The sequence below is a fragment of the Hemiscyllium ocellatum genome, chromosome 26 (assembly GCF_020745735.1).
Source record: "Hemiscyllium ocellatum isolate sHemOce1 chromosome 26, sHemOce1.pat.X.cur, whole genome shotgun sequence".
In the NCBI taxonomy this organism is placed as follows: domain Eukaryota; kingdom Metazoa; phylum Chordata; class Chondrichthyes; order Orectolobiformes; family Hemiscylliidae; genus Hemiscyllium; species Hemiscyllium ocellatum.
Window position 1 is genome coordinate 57,332,319 of NC_083426.1, and position 17,308 is coordinate 57,349,626.

The window sequence follows — 17,308 nt, forward strand, 5'->3', positions numbered from 1 at the left end:
CTGAGCAGGAGTCAGTGTAAACAGTGAACAGCGAAGGGTGATCCATTAGCACTAACTCTGAGCTTTGTAGCAGCAGCTCTACACTCACTTCCTGCCTCATGCCTCGCGGTGGTCATTGTCTTTCACTTTGATTACACTCCCTCGCTCCAGTTCTCAACTTATTCCCGACCGATAGCAGGTGTCCGCTTAGGACCTGCCCCTTTTAAGAAACGGATTCCCGGGATATCGCCGTCACTCGATCGGGTAGGGTTCACTGCCCCTCCCTGATTACCCGACAGATCAGGGGGATGAGTCACTTTCCTGAAGCCTTGAACTCCTCTGCACGGAGCTCCAACCGTGAGACTGCTAGGGTTGGGGGTTCCAGGACTTTGACCCAGCGATAGTGAAGCGACAGCGAGATCTTTCCAACTCAGAAAGCTGAGATGATAGCAGGGGGATTTGCGGAGGTAGTTTACCCGTGTATCTGCTGCCTTTGCCCTTCTAGATGAATGCAAACAATCACTGGGCTGACTCTGGCAGGATCAGCGGGTGCATTCTGTGCGTAACTAGGAATTCGTTTTCAATCGGATAATTCACAAGAAGAGCAATAAAGCTTCATGACCAGACTGGGAGTTGTATCCAGGTCTGGACTTTGCAAACTCGGATTGCTAAGCAGGGACCCCGCCCACACCCCAGCCCCCCGACCCCACCCCTCAAGTGACGCTGAGAGGAAACCTTGCCAAGTGAGTTGTACACACTGTGGTGACTGTCCATCACTCCATAACCACCTTCAGCAGCAATGTTTCTCTTTCCCTTCTCCAGCAGAAAAACAAAAGACAACTGCACTCCCACTCGAGGAGAAGGAGGATCTAATTTCTGTTGGTGTAAAATGAATGAACGGTGACAGCAGAGAATGAGGGTGTTCGGCTGGTGGAGTGTGTGTGCGCGTTTGCCACAGCAGTCCCTGGTAAGTCTGCAGTGTCTCCATCTCACGTCGTTGTTCCCACCGACCTGGGAATGAAGGTGTTCGAAAACTAGTGAATGAGAAGCAGGAGAGCTTGTGGAACAGCGGGAAGAAATTCCAGGTAGAAGAAACAGTGACTGCTGGAATAATACCAGGATCGCCAAATCATAAGACAGCGCGACAGAACGTTCGGCTGTTTGACCGGCAGCTCTGCTCGGGCCAGAAGAAGCACACGCGAACTTTGGACACAGCAAGCAGGCACCACTGGGATTCGAACCCAGGATCTCCTGTTTACTAGACAGGCGCTTTATCCAACTAAGCCATGGCGCCTGATGGCGACGGTCCACGATCGTGCTCAGGTGCAGTTCATTCATCACTTGATCAGACAAACTCGGCAGTGTGCTTTCCGTCTCAATCTTGCTCAGTGAGAATTGCAAAGGAGAGAGAGTTCACGACTCAACATTCTCCACGCAAACGGCACAGAAAAACACAGTCTGCTCTTGTATTCGAGGCTTTCACCTCTTTAAACTGACAGGATAAAGAGGATGTGTCATCCTCTGTGGGCCCATTAAGGGTGTCATTACGCTCAGAGGGAACCTCACACCAAGAGGAAAAGTGTCACTGCAGGGAACTGAGCAGGAGTCAGTGTAAACAGTGAACAGCGAAGGGTGATCCATTAGCACTAACTCTGAGCTTTGTAGCAGCAGCTCTACACTCACTTCCTGCCTCATGCCTCGCGGTGGTCATTGTCTTTCACTTTGATTACACTCCCTCGCTCCAGTTCTCAACTTATTCCCGACCGATAGCAGGTGTCCGCTTAGGACCTGCCCCTTTTAAGAAACGGATTCCCGGGATATCGCCGTCACTCGATCGGGTAGGGTTCACTGCCCCTCCCTGATTACCCGACAGATCAGGGAGATGAGTCACTTTCCTGAAGCCTTGAACTCCTCTGCACGGAGCTCCAACCGTGAGACTGCTAGGGTTGGGGGTTCCAGGACTTTGACCCAGCGATAGTGAAGCGACAGCGAGATCTTTCCAACTCAGAAAGCTGAGATGATAGCAGGGGGATTTGCGGAGGTAGTTTACCCGTGTATCTGCTGCCTTTGCCCTTCTCGATGAATGCAAACAATCACTGGGCTGACTCTGGCAGGATCAGCGGGTGCATTCTGTGCGTAACTAGGAATTCGTTTTCAATCGGATAATTCACAAGAAGAGCAATAAAGCTTCATGACCAGACTGGGAGTTGTATCCAGGTCTGGACTTTGCAAACTCGGATTGCTAAGCAGGGACCCCGCCCACACCCCAGCCCCCCGACCCCACCCCTCAAGTGACGCTGAGAGGAAACCTTGCCAAGTGAGTTGTACACACTGTGGTGACTGTCCATCACTCCATAACCACCTTCAGCAGCAATGTTTCTCTTTCCCTTCTCCAGCAGAAAAACAAAAGACAACTGCACTCCCACTCGAGGAGAAGGAGGATCTAATTTCTGTTGGTGTAAAATGAATGAACGGTGACAGCAGAGAATGAGGGTGTTCGGCTGGTGGAGTGTGTGTGCGCGTTTGCCACAGCAGTCCCTGGTAAGTCTGCAGTGTCTCCATCTCACGTCGTTGTTCCCACCGACCTGGGAATGAAGGTGGTCGAAAACTAGTGAATGAGAAGCAGGAGAGCTTGTGGAACAGCGGGAAGAAATTCCAGGTAGAAGAAACAGTGACTGCTGGAATAATACCAGGATCGCCAAATCATAAGACAGCGCGACAGAACGTTCGGCTGTTTGACCGGCAGCTCTGCTCGGGCCAGAAGAAGCACACGCGAACTTTGGACACAGCAAGCAGGCACCACTGGGATTCGAACCCAGGATCTCCTGTTTACTAGACAGGCGCTTTATCCAACTAAGCCATGGCGCCTGATGGCGACTGCCCGCGATCGTGCTCAGGTGCAGTTCATTCATCACTTGATCAGACAAACTCGGCAGTGTGCTTTCCGTCTCAATCTTGCTCAGTGAGAATTGCAAAGGAGAGAGAGTTCACGACTCAACATTCTCCACGCAAACGGCACAGAAAAACACAGTCTGCTCTTGTATTCGAGGCTTTCACCTCTTTAAACTGACAGGATAAAGAGGATGTGTCATCCTCTGTGGGCCCATTAAGGGTGTCATTACGCTCAGAGGGAACCTCACACCAAGAGGAAAAGTGTCACTGCAGGGAACTGAGCAGGAGTCAGAGTAAACAGTGAACAGCGAAGGGTGATCCATTAGCACTAACTCTGAGCTTTGTAGCAGCAGCTCTACACTCACTTCCTGCCTCATGCCTCGCGGTGGTCATTGTCTTTCACTTTGATTACACTCCCTCGCTCCAGTTCTCAACTTATTCCCGACCGATAGCAGGTGTCCGCTTAGGACCTGCCCCTTTTAAGAAACGGATTCCCGGGATATCGCCGTCACTCGATCGGGTAGGGTTCACTGCCCCTCCCTGATTACCCGACAGATCAGGGGGATGAGTCACTTTCCTGAAGCCTTGAACTCCTCTGCACGGAGCTCCAACCGTGAGACTGCTAGGGTTGGGGGTTCCAGGACTTTGACCCAGCGATAGTGAAGCGACAGCGAGATCGTTCCAACTCAGAAAGCTGAGATGATAGCAGGGGGATTTGCGGAGGTAGTTTACCCGTGTATCTGCTGCCTTTGCCCTTCTAGATGAATGCAAACAATCACTGGGCTGACTCTGGCAGGATCAGCGGGTGCATTCTGTGCGTAACTAGGAATTCGTTTTCAATCGGATAATTCACAAGAAGAGCAATAAAGCTTCATGACCAGACTGGGAGTTGTATCCAGGTCTGGAATTTGCAAACTAGGATTGCTAAGCAGGGACCCCGCCCGCACCCCAGCCCCCCGACCCCACCCCTCAAGTGACGCTGAGAGGAAACCTTGCCAAGTGAGTTGTACACACTGTGGTGACTGTCCATCACTCCATAACCACCTTCAGCAGCAATGTTTCTCTTTCCCTTCTCCAGCAGAAAAACAAAAGACAACTGCACTCCCACTCGAGGAGAAGGAGGATCTAATTTCTGTTGGTGTAAAATGAATGAACGGTGACAGCAGAGAATGAGGGTGTTCGGCTGGTGGAGTGTGTGTGCGCGTTTGCCACAGCAGTCCCTGGTAAGTCTGCAGTGTCTCCATCTCACGTCGTTGTTCCCACCGACCTGGGAATGAAGGTGGTCGAAAACTAGTGAATGAGAAGCAGGAGAGCTTGTGGAACAGCGGGAAGAAATTCCAGGTAGAAGAAACAGTGACTGCTGGAATAATACCAGGATCGCCAAATCATAAGACAGCGCGACAGAACGTTCGGCTGTTTGACCGGCAGCTCTGCGCGGGCCAGAAGAAGCACACGCGAACTTTGGACACAGCAAGCAGGCACCACTGGGATTCGAACCCAGGATCTCCTGTTTACTAGACAGGCGCTTTATCCAACTAAGCCATGGCGCCTGATGGCGACGGCCCGCGATCGTGCTCAGGTGCAGTTCATTCATCACTTGAACAGACAAACTCGGCAGTGTGCTTTCCGTCTCAATCTTGCTCAGTGAGAATTGCAAAGGAGAGAGAGTTCACGACTCAACATTCTCCACGCAAACGGCACAGAAAAACACAGTCTGCTCTTGTATTCGAGGCTTTCACCTCTTTAAACTGACAGGATAAAGAGGATGTGTCATCCTCTGTGGGCCCATTAAGGGTGTCATTACGCTCAGAGGGAACCTCACACCAAGAGGAAAAGTGTCACTGCAGGGAACTGAGCAGGAGTCAGTGTAAACAGTGAACAGCGAAGGGTGATCCATTAGCACTAACTCTGAGCTTTGTAGCAGCAGCTCTACACTCACTTCCTGCCTCATGCCTCGCGGTGGTCATTGTCTTTCACTTTGATTACACTCCCTCGCTCCAGTTCTCAACTTATTCCCGACCGATAGCAGGTGTCCGCTTAGGACCTGCCCCTTTTAAGAAACGGATTCCCGGGATATCGCCGTCACTCGATCGGGTAGGGTTCACTGCCCCTCCCTGATTACCCGACAGATCAGGGAGATGAGTCACTTTCCTGAAGCCTTGAACTCCTCTGCACGGAGCTCCAACCGTGAGACTGCTAGGGTTGGGGGTTCCAGGACTTTGACCCAGCGATAGTGAAGCGACAGCGAGATCGTTCCAACTCAGAAAGCTGAGATGATAGCAGGGGGATTTGCGGAGGTAGTTTACCCGTGTATCTGCTGCCTTTGCCCTTCTAGATGAATGCAAACAATCACTGGGCTGACTCTGGCAGGATCAGCGGGTGCATTCTGTGCGTAACTAGGAATTCGTTTTCAATCGGATAATTCACAAGAAGAGCAATAAAGCTTCATGACCAGACTGGGAGTTGTATCCAGGTCTGGAATTTGCAAACTAGGATTGCTAAGCAGGGACCCCGCCCGCACCCCAGCCCCCCGACCCCACCCCTCAAGTGACGCTGAGAGGAAACCTTGCCAAGTGAGTTGTACACACTGTGGTGACTGTCCATCACTCCATAACCACCTTCAGCAGCAATGTTTCTCTTTCCCTTCTCCAGCAGAAAAACAAAAGACAACTGCACTCCCACTCGAGGAGAAGGAGGATCTAATTTCTGTTGGTGTAAAATGAATGAACGGTGACAGCAGAGAATGAGGGTGTTCGGCTGGTGGAGTGTGTGTGCGCGTTTGCCACAGCAGTCCCTGGTAAGTCTGCAGTGTCTCCATCTCACGTCGTTGTTCCCACCGACCTGGGAATGAAGGTGGTCGAAAACTAGTGAATGAGAAGCAGGAGAGCTTGTGGAACAGCGGGAAGAAATTCCAGGTAGAAGAAACAGTGACTGCTGGAATAATACCAGGATCGCCAAATCATAAGACAGCGCGACAGAACGTTCGGCTGTTTGACCGGCAGCTCTGCTCGGGCCAGAAGAAGCACACGCGAACTTTGGACACAGCAAGCAGGCACCACTGGGATTCGAACCCAGGATCTCCTGTTTACTAGACAGGCGCTTTATCCAACTAAGCCATGGCGCCTGATGGCGACTGCCCGCGATCGTGCTCAGGTGCAGTTCATTCATCACTTGAACAGACAAACTCGGCAGTGTGCTTTCCGTCTCAATCTTGCTCAGTGAGAATTGCAAAGGAGAGAGAGTTCACGACTCAACATTCTCCACGCAAACGGCACAGAAAAACACAGTCTGCTCTTGTATTCGAGGCTTTCACCTCTTTAAACTGACAGGATAAAGAGGATGTGTCATCCTCTGTGGGCCCATTAAGGGTGTCATTACGCTCAGAGGGAACCTCACACCAAGAGGAAAAGTGTCACTGCAGGGAACTGAGCAGGAGTCAGAGTAAACAGTGAACAGCGAAGGGTGATCCATTAGCACTAACTCTGAGCTTTGTAGCAGCAGCTCTACACTCACTTCCTGCCTCATGCCTCGCGGTGGTCATTGTCTTTCACTTTGATTACACTCCCTCGCTCCAGTTCTCAACTTATTCCCGACCGATAGCAGGTGTCCGCTTAGGACCTGCCCCTTTTAAGAAACGGATTCCCGGGATATCGCCGTCACTCGATCGGGTAGGGTTCACTGCCCCTCCCTGATTACCCGACAGATCAGGGGGATGAGTCACTTTCCTGAAGCCTTGAACTCCTCTGCACGGAGCTCCAACCGTGAGACTGCTAGGGTTGGGGGTTCCAGGACTTTGACCCAGCGATAGTGAAGCGACAGCGAGATCGTTCCAACTCAGAAAGCTGAGATGATAGCAGGGGGATTTGCGGAGGTAGTTTACCCGTGTATCTGCTGCCTTTGCCCTTCTAGATGAATGCAAACAATCACTGGGCTGACTCTGGCAGGATCAGCGGGTGCATTCTGTGCGTAACTAGGAATTCGTTTTCAATCGGATAATTCACAAGAAGAGCAATAAAGCTTCATGACCAGACTGGGAGTTGTATCCAGGTCTGGAATTTGCAAACTCGGATTGCTAAGCAGGGACCCCGCCCACACCCCAGCCCCCCGACCCCACCCCTCAAGTGACGCTGAGAGGAAACCTTGCCAAGTGAGTTGTACACACTGTGGTGACTGTCCATCACTCCATAACCACCTTCAGCAGCAATGTTTCTCTTTCCCTTCTCCAGCAGAAAAACAAAAGACAACTGCACTCCCACTCGAGGAGAAGGAGGATCTAATTTCTGTTGGTGTAAAATGAATGAACGGTGACAGCAGAGAATGAGGGTGTTCGGCTGGTGGAGTGTGTGTGCGCGTTTGCCACAGCAGTCCCTGGTAAGTCTGCAGTGTCTCCATCTCACGTCGTTGTTCCCACCGACCTGGGAATGAAGGTGGTCGAAAACTAGTGAATGAGAAGCAGGAGAGCTTGTGGAACAGCGGGAAGAAATTCCAGGTAGAAGAAACAGTGACTGCTGGAATAATACCAGGATCGCCAAATCATAAGACAGCGCGACAGAACGTTCGGCTGTTTGACCGGCAGCTCTGCGCGGGCCAGAAGAAGCACACGCGAACTTTGGACACAGCAAGCAGGCACCACTGGGATTCGAACCCAGGATCTCCTGTTTACTAGACAGGCGCTTTATCCAACTAAGCCATGGCGCCTGATGGCGACGGCCCGCGATCGTGCTCAGGTGCAGTTCATTCATCACTTGAACAGACAAACTCGGCAGTGTGCTTTCCGTCTCAATCTTGCTCAGTGAGAATTGCAAAGGAGAGAGAGTTCACGACTCAACATTCTCCACGCAAACGGCACAGAAAAACACAGTCTGCTCTTGTATTCGAGGCTTTCACCTCTTTAAACTGACAGGATAAAGAGGATGTGTCATCCTCTGTGGGCCCATTAAGGGTGTCATTACGCTCAGAGGGAACCTCACACCAAGAGGAAAAGTGTCACTGCAGGGAACTGAGCAGGAGTCAGTGTAAACAGTGAACAGCGAAGGGTGATCCATTAGCACTAACTCTGAGCTTTGTAGCAGCAGCTCTACACTCACTTCCTGCCTCATGCCTCGCGGTGGTCATTGTCTTTCACTTTGATTACACTCCCTCGCTCCAGTTCTCAACTTATTCCCGACCGATAGCAGGTGTCCGCTTAGGACCTGCCCCTTTTAAGAAACGGATTCCCGGGATATCGCCGTCACTCGATCGTGTAGGGTTCACTGCCCCTCCCTGATTACCCGACAGATCAGGGAGATGAGTCACTTTCCTGAAGCCTTGAACTCCTCTGCACGGAGCTCCAACCGTGAGACTGCTAGGGTTGGGGGTTCCAGGACTTTGACCCAGCGATAGTGAAGCGACAGCGAGATCGTTCCAACTCAGAAAGCTGAGATGATAGCAGGGGGATTTGCGGAGGTAGTTTACCCGTGTATCTGCTGCCTTTGCCCTTCTAGATGAATGCAAACAATCACTGGGCTGACTCTGGCAGGATCAGCGGGTGCATTCTGTGCGTAACTAGGAATTCGTTTTCAATCGGATAATTCACAAGAAGAGCAATAAAGCTTCATGACCAGACTGGGAGTTGTATCCAGGTCTGGAATTTGCAAACTAGGATTGCTAAGCAGGGACCCCGCCCACACCCCAGCCCCCCGACCCCACCCCTCAAGTGACGCTGAGAGGAAACCTTGCCAAGTGAGTTGTACACACTGTGGTGACTGTCCATCACTCCATAACCACCTTCAGCAGCAATGTTTCTCTTTCCCTTCTCCAGCAGAAAAACAAAAGACAACTGCACTCCCACTCGAGGAGAAGGAGGATCTAATTTCTGTTGGTGTAAAATGAATGAACGGTGACAGCAGAGAATGAGGGTGTTCGGCTGGTGGAGTGTGTGTGCGCGTTTGCCACAGCAGTCCCTGGTAAGTCTGCAGTGTCTCCATCTCACGTCGTTGTTCCCACCGACCTGGGAATGAAGGTGGTCGAAAACTAGTGAATGAGAAGCAGGAGAGCTTGTGGAACAGCGGGAAGAAATTCCAGGTAGAAGAAACAGTGACTGCTGGAATAATACCAGGATCGCCAAATCATAAGACAGCGCGACAGAACGTTCGGCTGTTTGACCGGCAGCTCTGCTCGGGCCAGAAGAAGCACACGCGAACTTTGGACACAGCAAGCAGGCACCACTGGGATTCGAACCCAGGATCTCCTGTTTACTAGACAGGCGCTTTATCCAACTAAGCCATGGCGCCTGATGGCGACTGCCCGCGATCGTGCTCAGGTGCAGTTCATTCATCACTTGAACAGACAAACTCGGCAGTGTGCTTTCCGTCTCAATCTTGCTCAGTGAGAATTGCAAAGGAGAGAGAGTTCACGACTCAACATTCTCCACGCAAACGGCACAGAAAAACACAGTCTGCTCTTGTATTCGAGGCTTTCACCTCTTTAAACTGACAGGATAAAGAGGATGTGTCATCCTCTGTGGGCCCATTAAGGGTGTCATTACGCTCAGAGGGAACCTCACACCAAGAGGAAAAGTGTCACTGCAGGGAACTGAGCAGGAGTCAGAGTAAACAGTGAACAGCGAAGGGTGATCCATTAGCACTAACTCTGAGCTTTGTAGCAGCAGCTCTACACTCACTTCCTGCCTCATGCCTCGCGGTGGTCATTGTCTTTCACTTTGATTACACTCCCTCGCTCCAGTTCTCAACTTATTCCCGACCGATAGCAGGTGTCCGCTTAGGACCTGCCCCTTTTAAGAAACGGATTCCCGGGATATCGCCGTCACTCGATCGGGTAGGGTTCACTGCCCCTCCCTGATTACCCGACAGATCAGGGGGATGAGTCACTTTCCTGAAGCCTTGAACTCCTCTGCACGGAGCTCCAACCGTGAGACTGCTAGGGTTGGGGGTTCCAGGACTTTGACCCAGCGATAGTGAAGCGACAGCGAGATCGTTCCAACTCAGAAAGCTGAGATGATAGCAGGGGGATTTGCGGAGGTAGTTTACCCGTGTATCTGCTGCCTTTGCCCTTCTAGATGAATGCAAACAATCACTGGGCTGACTCTGGCAGGATCAGCGGGTGCATTCTGTGCGTAACTAGGAATTCGTTTTCAATCGGATAATTCACAAGAAGAGCAATAAAGCTTCATGACCAGACTGGGAGTTGTATCCAGGTCTGGAATTTGCAAACTCGGATTGCTAAGCAGGGACCCCGCCCACACCCCAGCCCCCCGACCCCACCCCTCAAGTGACGCTGAGAGGAAACCTTGCCAAGTGAGTTGTACACACTGTGGTGACTGTCCATCACTCCATAACCACCTTCAGCAGCAATGTTTCTCTTTCCCTTCTCCAGCAGAAAAACAAAAGACAACTGCACTCCCACTCGAGGAGAAGGAGGATCTAATTTCTGTTGGTGTAAAATGAATGAACGGTGACAGCAGAGAATGAGGGTGTTCGGCTGGTGGAGTGTGTGTGCGCGTTTGCCACAGCAGTCCCTGGTAAGTCTGCAGTGTCTCCATCTCACGTCGTTGTTCCCACCGACCTGGGAATGAAGGTGGTCGAAAACTAGTGAATGAGAAGCAGGAGAGCTTGTGGAACAGCGGGAAGAAATTCCAGGTAGAAGAAACAGTGACTGCTGGAATAATACCAGGATCGCCAAATCATAAGACAGCGCGACAGAACGTTCGGCTGTTTGACCGGCAGCTCTGCGCGGGCCAGAAGAAGCACACGCGAACTTTGGACACAGCAAGCAGGCACCACTGGGATTCGAACCCAGGATCTCCTGTTTACTAGACAGGCGCTTTATCCAACTAAGCCATGGCGCCTGATGGCGACTGCCCGCGATCGTGCTCAGGTGCAGTTCATTCATCACTTGATCAGACAAACTCGGCAGTGTGCTTTCCGTCTCAATCTTGCTCAGTGAGAATTGCAAAGGAGAGAGAGTTCACGACTCAACATTCTCCACGCAAACGGCACAGAAAAACACAGTCTGCTCTTGTATTCGAGGCTTTCACCTCTTTAAACTGACAGGATAAAGAGGATGTGTCATCCTCTGTGGGCCCATTAAGGGTGTCATTACGCTCAGAGGGAACCTCACACCAAGAGGAAAAGTGTCACTGCAGGGAACTGAGCAGGAGTCAGTGTAAACAGTGAACAGCGAAGGGTGATCCATTAGCACTAACTCTGAGCTTTGTAGCAGCAGCTCTACACTCACTTCCTGCCTCATGCCTCGCGGTGGTCATTGTCTTTCACTTTGATTACACTCCCTCGCTCCAGTTCTCAACTTATTCCCGACCGATAGCAGGTGTCCGCTTAGGACCTGCCCCTTTTAAGAAACGGATTCCCGGGATATCGCCGTCACTCGATCGTGTAGGGTTCACTGCCCCTCCCTGATTACCCGACAGATCAGGGAGATGAGTCACTTTCCTGAAGCCTTGAACTCCTCTGCACGGAGCTCCAACCGTGAGACTGCTAGGGTTGGGGGTTCCAGGACTTTGACCCAGCGATAGTGAAGCGACAGCGAGATCGTTCCAACTCAGAAAGCTGAGATGATAGCAGGGGGATTTGCGGAGGTAGTTTACCCGTGTATCTGCTGCCTTTGCCCTTCTAGATGAATGCAAACAATCACTGGGCTGACTCTGGCAGGATCAGCGGGTGCATTCTGTGCGTAACTAGGAATTCGTTTTCAATCGGATAATTCACAAGAAGAGCAATAAAGCTTCATGACCAGACTGGGAGTTGTATCCAGGTCTGGAATTTGCAAACTCGGATTGCTAAGCAGGGACCCCGCCCACACCCCAGCCCCCCGACCCCACCCCTCAAGTGACGCTGAGAGGAAACCTTGCCAAGTGAGTTGTACACACTGTGGTGACTGTCCATCACTCCATAACCACCTTCAGCAGCAATGTTTCTCTTTCCCTTCTCCAGCAGAAAAACAAAAGACAACTGCACTCCCACTCGAGGAGAAGGAGGATCTAATTTCTGTTGGTGTAAAATGAATGAACGGTGACAGCAGAGAATGAGGGTGTTCGGCTGGTGGAGTGTGTGTGCGCGTTTGCCACAGCAGTCCCTGGTAAGTCTGCAGTGTCTCCATCTCACGTCGTTGTTCCCACCGACCTGGGAATGAAGGTGGTCGAAAACTAGTGAATGAGAAGCAGGAGAGCTTGTGGAACAGCGGGAAGAAATTCCAGGTAGAAGAAACAGTGACTGCTGGAATAATACCAGGATCGCCAAATCATAAGACAGCGCGACAGAACGTTCGGCTGTTTGACCGGCAGCTCTGCTCGGGCCAGAAGAAGCACACGCGAACTTTGGACACAGCAAGCAGGCACCACTGGGATTCGAACCCAGGATCTCCTGTTTACTAGACAGGCGCTTTATCCAACTAAGCCATGGCGCCTGATGGCGACTGCCCGCGATCGTGCTCAGGTGCAGTTCATTCATCACTTGATCAGACAAACTCGGCAGTGTGCTTTCCGTCTCAATCTTGCTCAGTGAGAATTGCAAAGGAGAGAGAGTTCACGACTCAACATTCTCCACGCAAACGGCACAGAAAAACACAGTCTGCTCTTGTATTCGAGGCTTTCACCTCTTTAAACTGACAGGATAAAGAGGATGTGTCATCCTCTGTGGGCCCATTAAGGGTGTCATTACGCTCAGAGGGAACCTCACACCAAGAGGAAAAGTGTCACTGCAGGGAACTGAGCAGGAGTCAGTGTAAACAGTGAACAGCGAAGGGTGATCCATTAGCACTAACTCTGAGCTTTGTAGCAGCAGCTCTACACTCACTTCCTGCCTCATGCCTCGCGGTGGTCATTGTCTTTCACTTTGATTACACTCCCTCGCTCCAGTTCTCAACTTATTCCCGACCGATAGCAGGTGTCCGCTTAGGACCTGCCCCTTTTAAGAAACGGATTCCCGGGATATCGCCGTCACTCGATCGGGTAGGGTTCACTGCCCCTCCCTGATTACCCGACAGATCAGGGAGATGAGTCACTTTCCTGAAGCCTTGAACTCCTCTGCACGGAGCTCCAACCGTGAGACTGCTAGGGTTGGGGGTTCCAGGACTTTGACCCAGCGATAGTGAAGCGACAGCGAGATCTTTCCAACTCAGAAAGCTGAGATGATAGCAGGGGGATTTGCGGAGGTAGTTTACCCGTGTATCTGCTGCCTTTGCCCTTCTCGATGAATGCAAACAATCACTGGGCTGACTCTGGCAGGATCAGCGGGTGCATTCTGTGCGTAACTAGGAATTCGTTTTCAATCGGATAATTCACAAGAAGAGCAATAAAGCTTCATGACCAGACTGGGAGTTGTATCCAGGTCTGGACTTTGCAAACTCGGATTGCTAAGCAGGGACCCCGCCCACACCCCAGCCCCCCGACCCCACCCCTCAAGTGACGCTGAGAGGAAACCTTGCCAAGTGAGTTGTACACACTGTGGTGACTGTCCATCACTCCATAACCACCTTCAGCAGCAATGTTTCTCTTTCCCTTCTCCAGCAGAAAAACAAAAGACAACTGCACTCCCACTCGAGGAGAAGGAGGATCTAATTTCTGTTGGTGTAAAATGAATGAACGGTGACAGCAGAGAATGAGGGTGTTCGGCTGGTGGAGTGTGTGTGCGCGTTTGCCACAGCAGTCCCTGGTAAGTCTGCAGTGTCTCCATCTCACGTCGTTGTTCCCACCGACCTGGGAATGAAGGTGGTCGAAAACTAGTGAATGAGAAGCAGGAGAGCTTGTGGAACAGCGGGAAGAAATTCCAGGTAGAAGAAACAGTGACTGCTGGAATAATACCAGGATCGCCAAATCATAAGACAGCGCGACAGAACGTTCGGCTGTTTGACCGGCAGCTCTGCTCGGGCCAGAAGAAGCACACGCGAACTTTGGACACAGCAAGCAGGCACCACTGGGATTCGAACCCAGGATCTCCTGTTTACTAGACAGGCGCTTTATCCAACTAAGCCATGGCGCCTGATGGCGACTGCCCGCGATCGTGCTCAGGTGCAGTTCATTCATCACTTGATCAGACAAACTCGGCAGTGTGCTTTCCGTCTCAATCTTGCTCAGTGAGAATTGCAAAGGAGAGAGAGTTCACGACTCAACATTCTCCACGCAAACGGCACAGAAAAACACAGTCTGCTCTTGTATTCGAGGCTTTCACCTCTTTAAACTGACAGGATAAAGAGGATGTGTCATCCTCTGTGGGCCCATTAAGGGTGTCATTACGCTCAGAGGGAACCTCACACCAAGAGGAAAAGTGTCACTGCAGGGAACTGAGCAGGAGTCAGTGTAAACAGTGAACAGCGAAGGGTGATCCATTAGCACTAACTCTGAGCTTTGTAGCAGCAGCTCTACACTCACTTCCTGCCTCATGCCTCGCGGTGGTCATTGTCTTTCACTTTGATTACACTCCCTCGCTCCAGTTCTCAACTTATTCCCGACCGATAGCAGGTGTCCGCTTAGGACCTGCCCCTTTTAAGAAACGGATTCCCGGGATATCGCCGTCACTCGATCGGGTAGGGTTCACTGCCCCTCCCTGATTACCCGACAGATCAGGGGGATGAGTCACTTTCCTGAAGCCTTGAACTCCTCTGCACGGAGCTCCAACCGTGAGACTGCTAGGGTTGGGGGTTCCAGGACTTTGACCCAGCGATAGTGAAGCGACAGCGAGATCGTTCCAACTCAGAAAGCTGAGATGATAGCAGGGGGATTTGCGGAGGTAGTTTACCCGTGTATCTGCTGCCTTTGCCCTTCTAGATGAATGCAAACAATCACTGGGCTGACTCTGGCAGGATCAGCGGGTGCATTCTGTGCGTAACTAGGAATTCGTTTTCAATCGGATAATTCACAAGAAGAGCAATAAAGCTTCATGACCAGACTGGGAGTTGTATCCAGGTCTGGAATTTGCAAACTCGGATTGCTAAGCAGGGACCCCGCCCACACCCCAGCCCCCCGACCCCACCCCTCAAGTGACGCTGAGAGGAAACCTTGCCAAGTGAGTTGTACACACTGTGGTGACTGTCCATCACTCCATAACCACCTTCAGCAGCAATGTTTCTCTTTCCCTTCTCCAGCAGAAAAACAAAAGACAACTGCACTCCCACTCGAGGAGAAGGAGGATCTAATTTCTGTTGGTGTAAAATGAATGAACGGTGACAGCAGAGAATGAGGGTGTTCGGCTGGTGGAGTGTGTGTGCGCGTTTGCCACAGCAGTCCCTGGTAAGTCTGCAGTGTCTCCATCTCACGTCGTTGTTCCCACCGACCTGGGAATGAAGGTGGTCGAAAACTAGTGAATGAGAAGCAGGAGAGCTTGTGGAACAGCGGGAAGAAATTCCAGGTAGAAGAAACAGTGACTGCTGGAATAATACCAGGATCGCCAAATCATAAGACAGCGCGACAGAACGTTCGGCTGTTTGACCGGCAGCTCTGCTCGGGCCAGAAGAAGCACACGCGAACTTTGGACACAGCAAGCAGGCACCACTGGGATTCGAACCCAGGATCTCCTGTTTACTAGACAGGCGCTTTATCCAACTAAGCCATGGCGCCTGATGGCGACGGCCCGCGATCGTGCTCAGGTGCAGTTCATTCATCACTTGATCAGACAAACTCGGCAGTGTGCTTTCCGTCTCAATCTTGCTCAGTGAGAATTGCAAAGGAGAGAGAGTTCACGACTCAACATTCTCCACGCAAACGGCACAGAAAAACACAGTCTGCTCTTGTATTCGAGGCTTTCACCTCTTTAAACTGACAGGATAAAGAGGATGTGTCATCCTCTGTGGGCCCATTAAGGGTGTCATTACGCTCAGAGGGAACCTCACACCAAGAGGAAAAGTGTCACTGCAGGGAACTGAGCAGGAGTCAGTGTAAACAGTGAACAGCGAAGGGTGATCCATTAGCACTAACTCTGAGCTTTGTAGCAGCAGCTCTACACTCACTTCCTGCCTCATGCCTCGCGGTGGTCATTGTCTTTCACTTTGATTACACTCCCTCGCTCCAGTTCTCAACTTATTCCCGACCGATAGCAGGTGTCCGCTTAGGACCTGCCCCTTTTAAGAAACGGATTCCCGGGATATCGCCGTCACTCGATCGGGTAGGGTTCACTGCCCCTCCCTGATTACCCGACAGATCAGGGAGATGAGTCACTTTCCTGAAGCCTTGAACTCCTCTGCACGGAGCTCCAACCGTGAGACTGCTAGGGTTGGGGGTTCCAGGACTTTGACCCAGCGATAGTGAAGCGACAGCGAGATCGTTCCAACTCAGAAAGCTGAGATGATAGCAGGGGGATTTGCGGAGGTAGTTTACCCGTGTATCTGCTGCCTTTGCCCTTCTAGATGAATGCAAACAATCACTGGGCTGACTCTGGCAGGATCAGCGGGTGCATTCTGTGCGTAACTAGGAATTCGTTTTCAATCGGATAATTCACAAGAAGAGCAATAAAGCTTCATGACCAGACTGGGAGTTGTATCCAGGTCTGGAATTTGCAAACTCGGATTGCTAAGCAGGGACCCCGCCCACACCCCAGCCCCCCGACCCCACCCCTCAAGTGACGCTGAGAGGAAACCTTGCCAAGTGAGTTGTACACACTGTGGTGACTGTCCATCACTCCATAACCACCTTCAGCAGCAATGTTTCTCTTTCCCTTCTCCAGCAGAAAAACAAAAGACAACTGCACTCCCACTCGAGGAGAAGGAGGATCTAATTTCTGTTGGTGTAAAATGAATGAACGGTGACAGCAGAGAATGAGGGTGTTCGGCTGGTGGAGTGTGTGTGCGCGTTTGCCACAGCAGTCCCTGGTAAGTCTGCAGTGTCTCCATCTCACGTCGTTGTTCCCACCGACCTGGGAATGAAGGTGGTCGAAAACTAGTGAATGAGAAGCAGGAGAGCTTGTGGAACAGCGGGAAGAAATTCCAGGTAGAAGAAACAGTGACTGCTGGAATAATACCAGGATCGCCAAATCATAAGACAGCGCGACAGAACGTTCGGCTGTTTGACCGGCAGCTCTGCTCGGGCCAGAAGAAGCACACGCGAACTTTGGACACAGCAAGCAGGCACCACTGGGATTCGAACCCAGGATCTCCTGTTTACTAGACAGGCGCTTTATCCAACTAAGCCATGGCGCCTGATGGCGACTGCCCGCGATCGTGCTCAGGTGCAGTTCATTCATCACTTGATCAGACAAACTCGGCAGTGTGCTTTCCGTCTCAATCTTGCTCAGTGAGAATTGCAAAGGAGAGAGAGTTCACGACTCAACATTCTCCACGCAAACGGCACAGAAAAACACAGTCTGCTCTTGTATTCGAGGCTTTCACCTCTTTAAACTGACAGGATAAAGAGGATGTGTCATCCTCTGTGGGCCCATTAAGGGTGTCATTACGCTCAGAGGGAACCTCACACCAAGAGGAAAAGTGTCACTGC

At 51.4% G+C, this 17,308-nt stretch overlaps 11 non-coding genes across 11 annotated transcripts; all 11 read right to left on the reverse strand.

The window, feature by feature from the left end:
* Window positions 1–1,199: 1,199 nt before the first annotated feature.
* Window positions 1,200–1,273, reverse strand: trnat-agu (transfer RNA threonine (anticodon AGU)). Its single transcript has one exon. It is a non-coding gene; the product is annotated as a tRNA-Thr (tRNA).
* Window positions 1,274–2,773: 1,500 nt separating this feature from the next.
* On the reverse strand, window positions 2,774–2,847 carry trnat-agu (transfer RNA threonine (anticodon AGU)). The gene has a single exon. It is a non-coding gene; the product is annotated as a tRNA-Thr (tRNA).
* A 1,500-nt stretch (window positions 2,848–4,347) lies between these two features.
* On the reverse strand, window positions 4,348–4,421 carry trnat-agu (transfer RNA threonine (anticodon AGU)). Its single transcript has one exon. It is a non-coding gene; the product is annotated as a tRNA-Thr (tRNA).
* Window positions 4,422–5,921: 1,500 nt separating this feature from the next.
* trnat-agu (transfer RNA threonine (anticodon AGU)) lies at window positions 5,922–5,995 on the reverse strand. Its single transcript has one exon. It is a non-coding gene; the product is annotated as a tRNA-Thr (tRNA).
* Window positions 5,996–7,495: 1,500 nt separating this feature from the next.
* trnat-agu (transfer RNA threonine (anticodon AGU)) lies at window positions 7,496–7,569 on the reverse strand. The gene has a single exon. It is a non-coding gene; the product is annotated as a tRNA-Thr (tRNA).
* A 1,500-nt stretch (window positions 7,570–9,069) lies between these two features.
* trnat-agu (transfer RNA threonine (anticodon AGU)) lies at window positions 9,070–9,143 on the reverse strand. The gene has a single exon. It is a non-coding gene; the product is annotated as a tRNA-Thr (tRNA).
* A 1,500-nt stretch (window positions 9,144–10,643) lies between these two features.
* Window positions 10,644–10,717, reverse strand: trnat-agu (transfer RNA threonine (anticodon AGU)). Its single transcript has one exon. It is a non-coding gene; the product is annotated as a tRNA-Thr (tRNA).
* Window positions 10,718–12,217: 1,500 nt separating this feature from the next.
* On the reverse strand, window positions 12,218–12,291 carry trnat-agu (transfer RNA threonine (anticodon AGU)). Its single transcript has one exon. It is a non-coding gene; the product is annotated as a tRNA-Thr (tRNA).
* Window positions 12,292–13,791: 1,500 nt separating this feature from the next.
* Window positions 13,792–13,865, reverse strand: trnat-agu (transfer RNA threonine (anticodon AGU)). Its single transcript has one exon. It is a non-coding gene; the product is annotated as a tRNA-Thr (tRNA).
* A 1,500-nt stretch (window positions 13,866–15,365) lies between these two features.
* trnat-agu (transfer RNA threonine (anticodon AGU)) lies at window positions 15,366–15,439 on the reverse strand. The gene has a single exon. It is a non-coding gene; the product is annotated as a tRNA-Thr (tRNA).
* Window positions 15,440–16,939: 1,500 nt separating this feature from the next.
* trnat-agu (transfer RNA threonine (anticodon AGU)) lies at window positions 16,940–17,013 on the reverse strand. Its single transcript has one exon. It is a non-coding gene; the product is annotated as a tRNA-Thr (tRNA).
* Window positions 17,014–17,308: the final 295 nt, after the last annotated feature.